Below are 13,065 nucleotides of genomic sequence, written 5' to 3' on the forward strand. Positions count from 1 at the left end.
TCCTAGTTTTGTTCCGTTCTTTAAATCTGCAAGGCACCTGGTATTATTCCAATATTTAACTTCTAATTTTAAGTAAGAGTCATCATCTTTCAACCAAAGAAAGCTAGCCCATATAGGAATTCATACTAGAGTGATTGTCGGACTGTAGAGAAGCAGAGTGTTAAGGATTGATTTTTGAATGAGATAGATCCAAAGACAGAGAAACTTGTAATCCTGGCTTGTACCAGAAAAGAGTGTTCATCATACAAACAGGGTAAGCCTGTTTTGCATTAGGGGCTAAGTCCTCTTACCAAAAACTAGAGGTGATGAGGAATGCTAGTTCCAAAAGTATATGTGATGCTTCTTTATAATGAAACTAGATAATTACAAGTAAAAATCCACTTGAAATTCTGACCGTAAGCAAGAAATTGAGACCAGGGCATTTTTATTAGTGTGTTGGGAATCATGTTACTGCTTCTGATCATAGGGTTGCCATTGCTGGAAGCCAGATGCAACAGTAGATCCAGTTGTTGCTGAGGTATGAAGCTTCACTGAGTTTCCAGCCTTGTGACTTCTCTTAAATGAAATTGAAGTCTTGGGAAGGATTTGAATCCACATTACTGGGACGGGGCTGTCACGAAGGATTTGAGCATCTCAACTTTTAACTCTCAAACCTTAAGAAACCTCCCTACTAATTCTTGCCATACCTCCCTGTGACTCTTAAATTTTGAGTCAGCTCTTATAGTCCCACCGATATTACTTAGTAATGAAAATCTGAATTCAATATGACCTACAGTTTGAAAGGCAAAAAGATAGGGAAGAGATTAATCTCATCCAGAAATATCTAATATCCTTTACTAATTATACCATCAAAAATCTAGAGAATGCTTTTGCAAATGTGTTTTGAGAGTTAGGAATTACTATGCGTAATATATAAGGACAAAAGTTTATGCTGGCAGATCGGATGATTTAAGTCCATGCCCCTGACTCATCTTTTGCAAGGTCCCCTGTCCGGGTCCAGTAGCCTTTCCATGTTTTTTTGACATGAAAGATGCACCAGCATCTTAAAATTTTTCTTATGTCTTGTCCTCTAGGTACTGGGAATTATGAGAGCGATTGCATTTGGAAAGGAATTGAACTATGGGATGTGTAGTAGCTGAATTATGGGGCAATAGTTAACCATGAGAAGAAACTGAAATGGCCATAATAAACCTCAGAACTCCAAAAATGTTCTGATAATCGATATTTCCACTGTACTTAGTGATTGATCCTCATGGTTGAAACTACACCTGGGTTTTGTTTTAATTGACAACACTCCATGGCATGGTATCCAAGTCCCACATTGACTTGAGTCCATAGAAAGGGGACTGAGTACTCTTGAATGATTGTAATTAAAATCAGTGAACGTTTCCACTGGAATTCCTAAAAGACTTGACTTTATGTGGAGTGAGAGCTTATGGGGAAATTCTTACATAGTATAGCATATAGCAGGTCCAGTGACCACAAACCCACACTGTGGTTATTTTCCAAGGTCCTGAGTATGTATTTGTTAATTCTATGTATAATATAGCTAGATGACCACCAAACGTTTGTACTTTCCTTTCTGTTGTCTGGAAATGATTCTGGAACGTGACTGTCCAGACAGCCTACATTACTCAACCACTACTGCTTCTAGTTGTGGCTATTAGGTTCATTTTCTTCAGTGTGATTTGAATAGGGGTGACTTATATCACTCAAGGCTCAGTTATGAAAAAGAGGTTATGCTCTCCAGCAGGGAAAAGAAGACTTAATTGTATGGAATGGCAAAGCTGCAAGATGGAAGAACTCTGGGTCCTAAACCACTACTTGGAAAAAAGCCATTAGTCACCCAGGAACACCAGCAACGGAGTGTTATATGAGTGAAAAATAAACATATGTATGAAGGTAATAACACTTAGGTTTTAAACTTAATAGTAGCTATTGCAATTCTAATCAATGTGGTATCTTTGACTACTGATAGAATACGTTTTTTAACTCACTGATCATGGAGTAAAAGCTGTGATGGTGTGTTAGCTATTGTATAACAAGTTACCCTAAAGCTTAGTGGTTTAAAACAAACATGCACTTATTATCTCACAGTTTCTTTTTGTAAGGAATCCAGGCATGGCTTAGCTGTGTGCCTCTGGTTCCTAGGGTTTCTCACTAGGCTGTAGTCACCTGAAGTCTGTTGGAGAATCGTCTTCCAAACTCACTCATTAAACTGGCTCATCTCAGGTCCTCACTGACTTGGCTGGACACATTAATTCCTTTCCACGTGGGCAGCTCACATGGCAGCTGGCTTTCTTGAAAGTGAGCAGGCAAGAGAGGGTACCCAAGATGGAAGTCAGTCTTTTTGTAACCTAATATTACAAGTGACATCCCCTGAGCTTTGCTTCATTAGAAATGGCTCAGTAGACCCAGCTCACTTCTAAGTGGAGAGGATTATGAAAGGGATGAGTAACAGCAAGCAGGAATCATTGGGGAAACCATCTTAATGACTGCCTATTACAGTCTGCCCTGTGGTCCTTAATGATTTGTGTCCCTTCCACATGCAACATACACTTACCCATAGGTCCTCCCAAAGTCTAGTCTCATAGCATTAGCTCAAAGTCAAGAATATTATCAATTAAATCAGGTCTGGATGCTGATGAGGCTCATAAGCTGTAGTTTCTTAAATACAGTTCCTCTTGATTTGTAGAACTTTGGAAATAGAGAAGAAATTATCTACCCCAACCCCCACAGCCAGCAGAGTGAAGTCACTGGTGCACAGCAATTCTGAAATCTGGCCAGAAAAATATTTGAAAATTCCTTGATTAGGTCCCAAGGCCTGGAAAACATTCTCCACCCTCTGAACACTTGGTTCTGCTGTGTGTTTGCAGTCCAGTAGTTTTCTAATCTTGCTGACTGGCATTCGAATTTTGGGGATCCATTGGTTTCTTCATTTTGTAGTCTCTGTCCCTGTCACTCCAAGTTGGCGGTTTTCCGCTGAGCTAATTCTCTTGAAAATTTTGTGGACTTTGTGTGAATCTCATTAGACAAAAGCCACAGCCATGACTCTCATGAAGATAACCTTCTTAGATGTCTTGTCATGTAAATCAAAGTATCTGTGAGTGTCCTTTTTAATCTCTGACCAAAGCCTTTTTCTGATTAAATCGTACTCTGAGACATGATCTTTGATTTTTCTAAGGTTCTAACAAAATATTTTACAGTCATACCCTTAGTTTTCTCTATAGACCAGTTTCTTAGCAGTACCCTGGATTTTGTCTTTGCTTAGAAGCCTTTTATTGATTTTAGTGTCATCTGCCATCAGTGGAGGCTACGGATTTTCAAAACCATCAAGTCCTTACTCGTTAAGTCTTTCCCTCAATTTTTATCTCTCCTTTTGCCTGTTTCTGTAAGCAGTTAAAAAAACAAACAAACTGGTGAAAGTCTCTTTAGCTAGATCACCCAGTTCTATTTGCAACACTAACTACAAATAATAGGGTGCTGAGCTTTCTGCCACTACTTAACAAGAGCCCCTTTCCACCAATTTCTGATAAGGTTTTTCTCACTTTTCTTTAAGCCTACGCCAGCACTTAAAGTTTAAAATTTCTGACTAATCCTGTATATATGCAAGTATTGGACAAACTCCAAGCATTCCAGCTAAGACTGAAAGAACTGAGTAAAGGCTTTAACTTCTGCCTATCTCAGGAGAGACACTTTGGAGATTGAGTTCAACCAAATGAACAGCCTACTAAAACAAAAGTCAGTATTCTTCACAGGAATGTTAACAGTCTGTCTACAATGTATTATTCACAACATATAGAATGCAATAAAAGTTATTAGATATATGAAAAACAAGAAAACATAAGCTACATTCAAGAGAAAAAGCAACTTAGACAAGTCCTGAGATAACCCAGATATTGATGTTAGCAAACAAGAAACTTAAAGCAGCTATTATAATTATTCTGAAGGATATAAAGGAAAATGGAATTAAAGAATGAGCAGATGGGAATTTCAGCCAAAGAATAAAAACAATTTGGAAATGGGATTTGTATAAATTAGGAATACAATATTTGGAAGTAAAAATTAACTGGATAGGTTTAGCAGTGAATTGGAGGTAGAAGAAGAGTCAATGAAGGTGAATATAGATATGTTAAAATACAGAGAAGAAAGGCTTAAAAGAGAATGGATAGTGCTTCAGTGACGTGTGAGAATATCAAAAGATCTAACAAATGTAATTAGAATTACAAAAAGGGAGAAAAAGGGATGAAATAGAAAACCTGTTTGAATAATATCCAGAAATTTCCCAAATTTGGTGAAAGATACATATTTCCACATTCAAGTGTCATAAAACCCCAAGCAGGATAAATACAAAGGAAACCAGACCTGGGCACATCATTATGATATGCTGAAACCCAAAGATTAAAAAAAAAGCAACCTGGAAAGTATCCAAACAAAATCATGCATTACAGGTAGGAACAATGATATGAATGATGGCTGGCTTTTCATAATCAAAAACAGGACAATGGGATGACACTTTTTTAAGTGCTGGGAGAAAAAAGAAAACCTTTCAACTTAGAATTCCATATCCAGAGAAAAAGTCCTTCAAAAATGAAGGTGAAATAGACTTTTTTAGATAAACAAAAGCTATGAATTTGTTGCTAGAAAATCTACATGACAAGAAATGCTAAAGGCTTTGCTGGCGTGGTGGCTCAGGCGGTTGGAGCTCCGTGCTCCTAACTCCGAAGGCTGCTGGTTCAATTCCCACATGGGCCAGTGGACTCTCAACCACAAGGTTGCCAGGTCAACTCCTCGAGTCCCACAAGGGATGGTGAGCTCTGCCCGCTGCAAGTAAGATTGAACACGGCACCTTGAGCTGAGCTGCCTCCCGGATGGCTCAGTTGGTTTGAGTGCCAGCTCTCAACCACAAGGTTGCCAGTTCGATTCCTCAAGTCCAGCAAGGGATGGTGGGCTGTGTCCCCTGCAACTAACACCAGCAACTGGACCTGGTGCTGAGCTGCGCCCTCCACAGCTAAAGACTGCAAGGACAACAACTTGAAGCTGCACTGTGCCCTCCACAACTAAGAATTAAAGGCCAACAACTTGACTTGGAAAAAAAGTCCTGGAAGTACACACTGTTCCCCAATAAAGTCCTGTTCCCCTTTCCCAATAAAATCTTAAAAAAAAAAAAAAAAGCTAAAGGGAATTTACTCAGGCTTGATGTAAATATCAGATGATAACTTGGATCTTCAGGAAGGAATGAAGATCACCAGAAATGGTAAATATGTGGGTAAAAAATTTTAAACCTAATTAATATTATCTCTCAGTTCATACACACTTTATTTAAAACACGATTGTTGTAGTCAAAATAACTTTGTATTGTGGAATTTTCAGAGCATGTAGATGTAATGTGTGCACATAGAGCAAAAGCATAAGTGATGAAGACATAAGTAGAACTACCGTGTTTCCCAAAAAATAAGACCTAGCCAGACCATCGGCTTTAATGCATCTTTTGGAGCAAAAACCAGTTCTTGTAGTAAAATAAGACCAGTCTTATATTAATTTTTGCTCCAAAAGACGTACTAGAGCTGATGGTCCGTCCGGCTAGGTCTTGTTTTGGGAGAAACACGTATATGATTGTGAATCTCGTACATTTATTGTGAAGGGGACAATGTTAACTTCTAGTACATTGAAAAGTTAAGAATTCCTTGAGCAAAATATACTAAAATTAGCGCAAATGTAAAATGTACTATATAAAATGAAAAAAATTATGGCTTAAAAGTCTGTTTAAAAAGTAAAACGTTCAGTTAATTAAAAAGAAGTCAGGAAAAGACAAAAGCAACTAAAACAGACAGTTAAAAAAAGATAGCAAAATGATAAACCTAAATCCAACCACATCAATAATCATATTAAATGTAAATGGACTAAATACTCCAATTAAAATTCAGAGATTTAAAAATGTATAAAAAGGGGCTGGCCCGGTGGCTCAGGCGGTTGGAGCTCCATGCTCCTAAAGCCGAAGGTTGCCGGTTCGATTCCCCCATGGGCCAGTGCCAGATGGTTCAGTTGGTTGGAGCGCAGGCTCTCAACCACAAGGTTGCCAGTTCACCTACCGCAAGGGATGGTGGGCTGCACCCCCTGCAACTAACAATGGCAACTGGTCCTGGAGCTGAGCTGCACCCTCCACAACTAAGATTGAAAGGACAACAACTTGACTTGGAAAAGTCCCAGAAGTACACACTGTTCCCAGTAAAATCCTGTTCCCCTTCCCCAATAAAATCTTTTTTAAAAAATGGATAAAAAGGGTGAGAATTAAAGACTTAAACACTACCTGTCTGAAATTGTGAGAAAATGAAGTTTTAACTATGTTTATCATGAAAGTAGAAAACAGGTTAAGAACAAAGTATTCAAGTAAAGAGCAATTGGACATACACAGAGACAAGAAGAGAGAAAATGAATGAAATGCAGGACATAGAAGATTAACAGTACCTGAAGTTCTAGCTTTGAAAAGGTTCATAATATATCAAATTATCTGATAAGAGAGTACAAGAGGGGAGATTTTTTAAAAACTAACTGAACAAGAGATAAAAATGCAGAAAAGAAAAGGCAACAACTTTGGACAACAGAATTAACCAACTATATATCTAAATATAGGGGATAAATTTATTGAAAATATGGGTAATTGCACGAGGAATATAGAGAATAAATGAGGCAAAATGTCAGAGAACTCTTATCCTTGAAGAATACCATTCAGAATGCCTTATAGGTGCGCTCTACGAAACTACCAAGAAATGGTTTATTTCTATCTTATAGAAGTTATAACACCCCCCCCCCCAAAAAGTAAAAGTTGTCCAGTTCATTTTATAAGAATCTATAATCTTGATTCCAAAATAAGACAAGAACAATATAAGATAATGAAAGGTCCATTTCACTTATGAACATAAATGCTAAATTTTTAAATAAAGTATTAGCTAACTATATGTTCACCAGTTTCTTAAAAATTAACATATAGTGCTTTTTCAGAAAAAGTAGGGATGGCTTAACAGTAAATCTATTAGTCCATCACCACATTAATAGAATAAAAGAGAAAAATCATGATTACCTTAATGTAGAAAAGCACCAGTTAAACTACAAGAAAACATTATACTTAATAATACAATGTGCATTAAGTACAGAGGTTCTCCACTTTGATACTAAGAATAATCCAGTGTTGTTACTATTTGACATAGTGCTGGAGTCCACTACCCTCTGGAAAGAAAAGGAATTAAGATATAATGATAGTAAGAGAGTAAATATAATTGTCATTATTGGTACATGGTATGAACACTTACCTATAAAAAGCAGCTAGAACCTGTAAGAGGGCAAGATTGCCAGATTGCCAGTCAACTTACATAATATTTTGTTTCTCCCTCTATGCCATCTCTGATTTTAATTGAGAATTTCATATTCTGGGTTTGGTTTATTTTTTTCCTCTCTTAGGTTCCCTCTCTCTCCCTTCCATCTATGCTCCCCGGACTTCTTCAAGATTTTCTTTGTGTTTGATTTTCTGCATCCTGAAGATAACATACCTAGGTTTATATTTGTATATTTATATTTGTCCTGTTTGGTATTCTCTGCTTCCTGGATCTTTGGTTTGGTGTTTGTCATTAACCTTGGAAAATTCTCAGCCATTAATACTTCAAATATTTCTTTTGCTTTCTCTCTTTTTCTGATATTCCAGTTGTGCATAAGTTAACGCTTTTTAAAAAAAAGATTTTATTGGGGAAGGGGAACAGGACTTTATTGGGGAACAGTGTGTACTTCCAGGACTTTTTTTTTTTTTTCCAAGTCAAGTTGTCCTTTCAATCTTAGTTGTGGAGGGCGCAGCTCAGCGCCAGGTCCAGTTGCCATTGCTAGTTGCAGGGGGCGCAACTCACCATCCCTTGCGGAATTCAACTGGCAACCTTGTAGTTGAGAGCCCACTGGCCCATGTGGGAATTGAACCAGCAGCCTTCGGAGTTAGGAGCATGGAGCTCTAACTGCCTGAGCCACCGGGCCAGCACCCGTTAACACTTTTAATTGTCCCACAATTCTCGGATATTCTGAGGCTTTTTTGTGTCTGTTTTTTCTCTATATAATTTGGGAAGTTTCTGTTGACATATATATTCAACTCATTCTTTGTTCACCTGTGTCAGCTATTGATAAGCCCATCAAAGACATTATTTCTGTTAGAGCACTTTTTAATTTCTAGCATTTTCTTTTGGTTCTTTCTTAAGGACTTCCATCTCTCTGCTTACATTATCCCTCCATTTTTGCATGTTGTCTTAACATAGCAACCATAATTATTTTAAATTCCTAGTATGAAAATTCTAAAATCTGTGCTATATCTGAGCCTGTTTTTTGATGCTTGCTTTGTTTCTTCATACTGTGTTTTTTCTTGTGCGTGTCTTGTAATTTTTTTGTTGAAAGCTGGACATGATATACTAGGTAACAGAAACTAACGTAATTAGGTTTTTAGGTGAGGTCTTATGTTAATCTGGCTAGGATCCAGCTAGCTTTAATGTTTACTGGAGCTGGAGCTGCCAGAGGCTTTGGTTTCCTCTAGATCCCTTGCTTTTTTTCCTCTGTTATCTTTGGGTCTCCCTGAGAACTCCTTCAATAGAATGTGTCTTGCTGCTTGTTGTAATCTGCTATTATTATACTGAAGCCCTGTTGATGTGGTGGTAGTAAAGAATTCAGAAGAAGAAGCAGTCTGAAATCTTATTAAGTCTTAGTTTGCAGTGGGCGTGGGCTGCGACCTTCAGAAGGCCTTAGCCCTTACTAAGATAGGAAGGCTAGAGAAACTAGAGCTGCCCAACTGGCCCTCCTCCAGGTCCAAAAAGGCTCCAGTATGTAGTTTTCCTTGGAATGCAGGAGTTTGTTATGGAGAGTGCTCTGAGTGTACTTCAAAATGTTTACTTTAACCCTCCCCCTGCCCAAAAACATGAGGAGGTTCCCCCCTCCTACACACACCCCGATGTTTAGTGTGAGAACTTGGAGTTCCTGGAGGGAAATTCATGCATGTGGTGGGGGCCCTCAGGAATTTTTAACTCAGGAGCTAGTCTACACTAAGCCTCCAACAGTTCACCAAAATTACCAGTTAAGAATTTGTATCAATTTATGGCTCTCGCAGCTTCTGCTTCAGGTAAGCTGATATTTGCTATGACTTTCTATATTCCCGTGATTCTCCAAACATTGTGGTGGTATTTCCTTTGTGACCTCAATTCCCTAATGGATTTCTTTTCAAGTTTTTGATTGTCAGTTGGTCGAATGTTTTTCTTGTTGTGAAGATGCGAGTGAAAGTCTCTAACCTCTTTATATGTTCTAAAATAGAAAGTACTAGTATTGTTTTTATCCAACCCAAATAACCAACCACAAAATGTTACAAACACTTAAGATTTCATTTTCAATTCCTTAGAGACAACATCTTCACAGCTAGAATTAGCTTGATCATGGAGTACATGAAGTCTGAGAAATTGGATCCTGGGAAGGCAGAGTCCAGAGGTGGCTTTGTAGCTTTGATTGGTTATGTCCGAGTGACTTAATTTTTAGGTGACAAATGGTAGACCAGTTTCTGTACCTGTGTCACAATGAGACTACTAATGCTAAAGTAAGTATATTTTTTTTTTTACTGAGCACTTAGTATAGTCATGTGCCACATAATGACATTTCAGTCAGTGATCGACCCCCATATACAACAGTCCCATAAGATTATAACGGAGGTGTAAAATTCCTATCACCTAGGGACATTGTAGCACAATGCGTTACTCATATGTTAGTAGTGATGCTGATGTAAACTTTCTGTGCCAGTGGTCTAAAAGTATAGCACATATAGTTACATATAGTACATTATACTTGAGAATGATAATAAATGACTATGTTACTAGTTGATGTATTTACTATAATTTTGTTATTTTAGAGTGTACTCTTGCTACTTATAAAAAATGTTTGCTATAAAACAGTATGCCATATTATGCTGGCGGTTTCATATATCTTGTGTTTATTGCATCTCTTGATTGCATCATTTTCTCTTGTGCTTGATTTAATCTGGTGTGTTTTGTTCATCATAGCCTCTAAGTATACAAAATCTGCCAATGTTGCCAGTAAGAGGCCACGTCGAGCAATTTACCTGAAAACGAAATTAAATGTGATTAAGGACTATGAAGGTGGAAAATCAGTGATGGTAATAGCTCACCAGTCAGGTATGTCCCACTCCATCATAGCAACAATCTTGAAGAACAAGAACAAAGTGACGGAAGCTGTTAAAGGACCTGCTTCATTGAAGACAACGAGACTAACAAAAATTCGAGAAGGGCCTATATCAGACATGGAGAAACTTCTAATAACCTGGATTGAAGGCCAGGCACAGAAGCATATCCCTCTCAGCACCATGATGATCACGGCCAAAGCAAAATGTTTGTTTGCAATGTTGAAAGAAAAGGCTGTACCCAACTACAATGTTGAATTTACTGCTAGTTCTGGGTGGTTTAAATTATTCAAGAATCGTTATTCATTACATAACGTGAAGATAAGTTGTGAGTCTGCTGATGTGAAAGCAGCTGAACAATTCTTGGAAACTCTAGATAAGCTGATTGTGGAGGAAAATTACTTGCCAGAGCAAATATTCAATATGGATGAAACCTCCCTATTCTGGAAAAGAATGCCTGAAAGGACTTGTATCCATAAGGAGGCCAAGTCAATGCCAGGTTTCAAGGCTTTTAGGGACAGGATAACAGTCTTATTTGGGGGCAATGTTGCAGGCTATAAATTGAAACCTTTGTGATCTGGCACAGTGAGAACCCCAGGACCTTCAAACATGTCAGTAAGCGCACATTGCCAGTGTGCTACAGGAGCAATAGGAAGTTATGGATGACACAACTCATCTTCCTAGATGCCCTCCTGAATTGCTATGCCCACGAAATGGAAAAGTACTGTTTGGAGAATAACATACCTTTCAAGATTTTGCTTATTGTTGATAATGCTCCCAGACACACTCCTTTTATAGGTGACCTTCATCCCAATATCAAAGTGATGTTTCTACCTCCAAACACCTCCTCTTTGATTCAACCAATGGATCAAGGAGTTATAGCAGCTTTGAAGACCCACTACCTGAAGAGGACCTTTGCCCAGGCTATTGCTGCAATTGAGGAAGACACTGATGCAATTCTGGAAGTATCTATGATTGCAGCAAGAATCTTGCTTAGGCTTGGGGTGATGTCGCCAAGGAGTGTATGAACAGCATCTGGAAAAAGACACTCAAGAGGTTTGTCTATGACTTCAAAGGTTTTGCCAAGGGTGAGGAGGTTGCAAAAATCAACAAGGCTGTGGTTGAGATGGCAAACGCAGGACTTTAAGCTGGGTGTGGATGAAGGTGACATTGGAGAGCTCTTAGAGGTGGTTCCTGAGGGACTGACTAATGAGGAGTTGTTGGAACTGGACAGGAACGCATAGCTGAAGAGGAGGCAAGAACAAAAGAAGAACCCCCAAGAAAATTCACAGTGAAGGGTTTAGGAGAAGCTTTTGCAGACCTCAGCAAGCTCCTTAAAAAGTTTGAAAACATGGATCCCCAACACTGACAGTTTTTCATTAATAGAGAGGGATGTTCATGGTGCATTATCTGCTTACAAGCAACTCTGTGATGAAATAAATCAAGCAAACCACCGTGGGCATATTGCAGAAAAGAGGGACACCTCAAGAAGAGCCTCAGGCAAGTCCTTCAGGAGGTGTTCCAGAAGACAGCATTGTTACCACAGACAACAGCTCCACATGTGTTATTGCCCCCGAAGACCTTCCAGTGGGACAAGATGTGGAGGTGGAAGTCGGTGATGCTGATCAACCTGACCCTGCGTAGGCCTAGGCTAATGTGTGTGTTTGTGTCTTGGTTTTTAACAAAAAAGTTTAAAAAGTAAAAAAAAAAAAAAAAAAAAAAATCTAATAGAAAACTGATTTATACAATAACTATGTAAAGAAAACATATTTTTGTACAGTTGTACAATGTGTTTGTTTTAAGATAAGTGTATTACAAAAGAGTGGAAAAGTTGTAAAAAATGTTACAGTAGGCTAAGGTTAATTTATCATTGAAGAAAGATAAATTTTTAAAATAAATTTAGTGTTGTCTAAATGAACAATGTTTATAAAGCCTACAGTAGTGTACAGTCACGTCCTAGACTCTCACATTCACTCACCACTCATGACTCACCCAGAGCAACTTCCAGTCCTGCAAGATCAATGGTAAGTGCTCTATACAGGTCTGCCATTTTTTGTTTTCTTATACCATATTTTTACTGTACCTTTTCTATGTTTGGATATATTTAGATACACAGATACTTACCATTGTGTTATAGTTGCCTACATATTCAGGACTGTAACACACTGTACAGGCTTTTAGCCCAGGAGCAATAGGCTGTACCATACACCCCAGGTGTGGGGAAGGCTAGACCGTCTAGATTTGTGTAAGTGCACCATCATGTTCCGACAAGACGAAATTGCCTAACAACACATTTCTGAGAATGTATACCTGTCGTAAAGCTACGCATGACTGTATATGCCAAACACTTTTTCACTGAGTGGGTATACAACCCTAGTCAGGATTAAGAAGCTGTGTCTTTCTGGGACCCTGGTTCCATCAGGGAGCCATAAAATGGGTTAGGGGAGTAGATTATATTAAAGAGGGAGAAGTGGTAGGTATGAAATAAGGCAGTTACCCCACACAGATTTAGAAAGTCACAAACCACACAAGCACAAAACAGTAGGCGAATTCTAAATCACTCCTAAAATCTCCGCCCCAGACCCGCCTCACTAAGCCCTGCCCATTGCCTTTTACCTGAAGGCACAATGCCCCAGGGCACTGATGGCCTCCTGGACCCCAGCGGAGTAGTCCCCTGAGCCCGCTTCCAGTTTGCCGAGCTGGCTCCGCGTTTGTCAAGCCTGACAGCTGCGCCTGCACACTGGGAACCTGGCGAGTGCTCTCAGCAGCGCCCGGGGTCGGCTGGCTTGGAGGCGGTCTGTATTTCTGGGACCCAGAGCCAGGCCTGAGAGGCTTCTAGGCTGCTCTATTCCCGACCAGGT

This window comes from Rhinolophus hipposideros (genome assembly GCF_964194185.1).
Source record: "Rhinolophus hipposideros genome assembly, chromosome: 21".
Lineage (NCBI taxonomy): Eukaryota > Metazoa > Chordata > Mammalia > Chiroptera > Rhinolophidae > Rhinolophus > Rhinolophus hipposideros.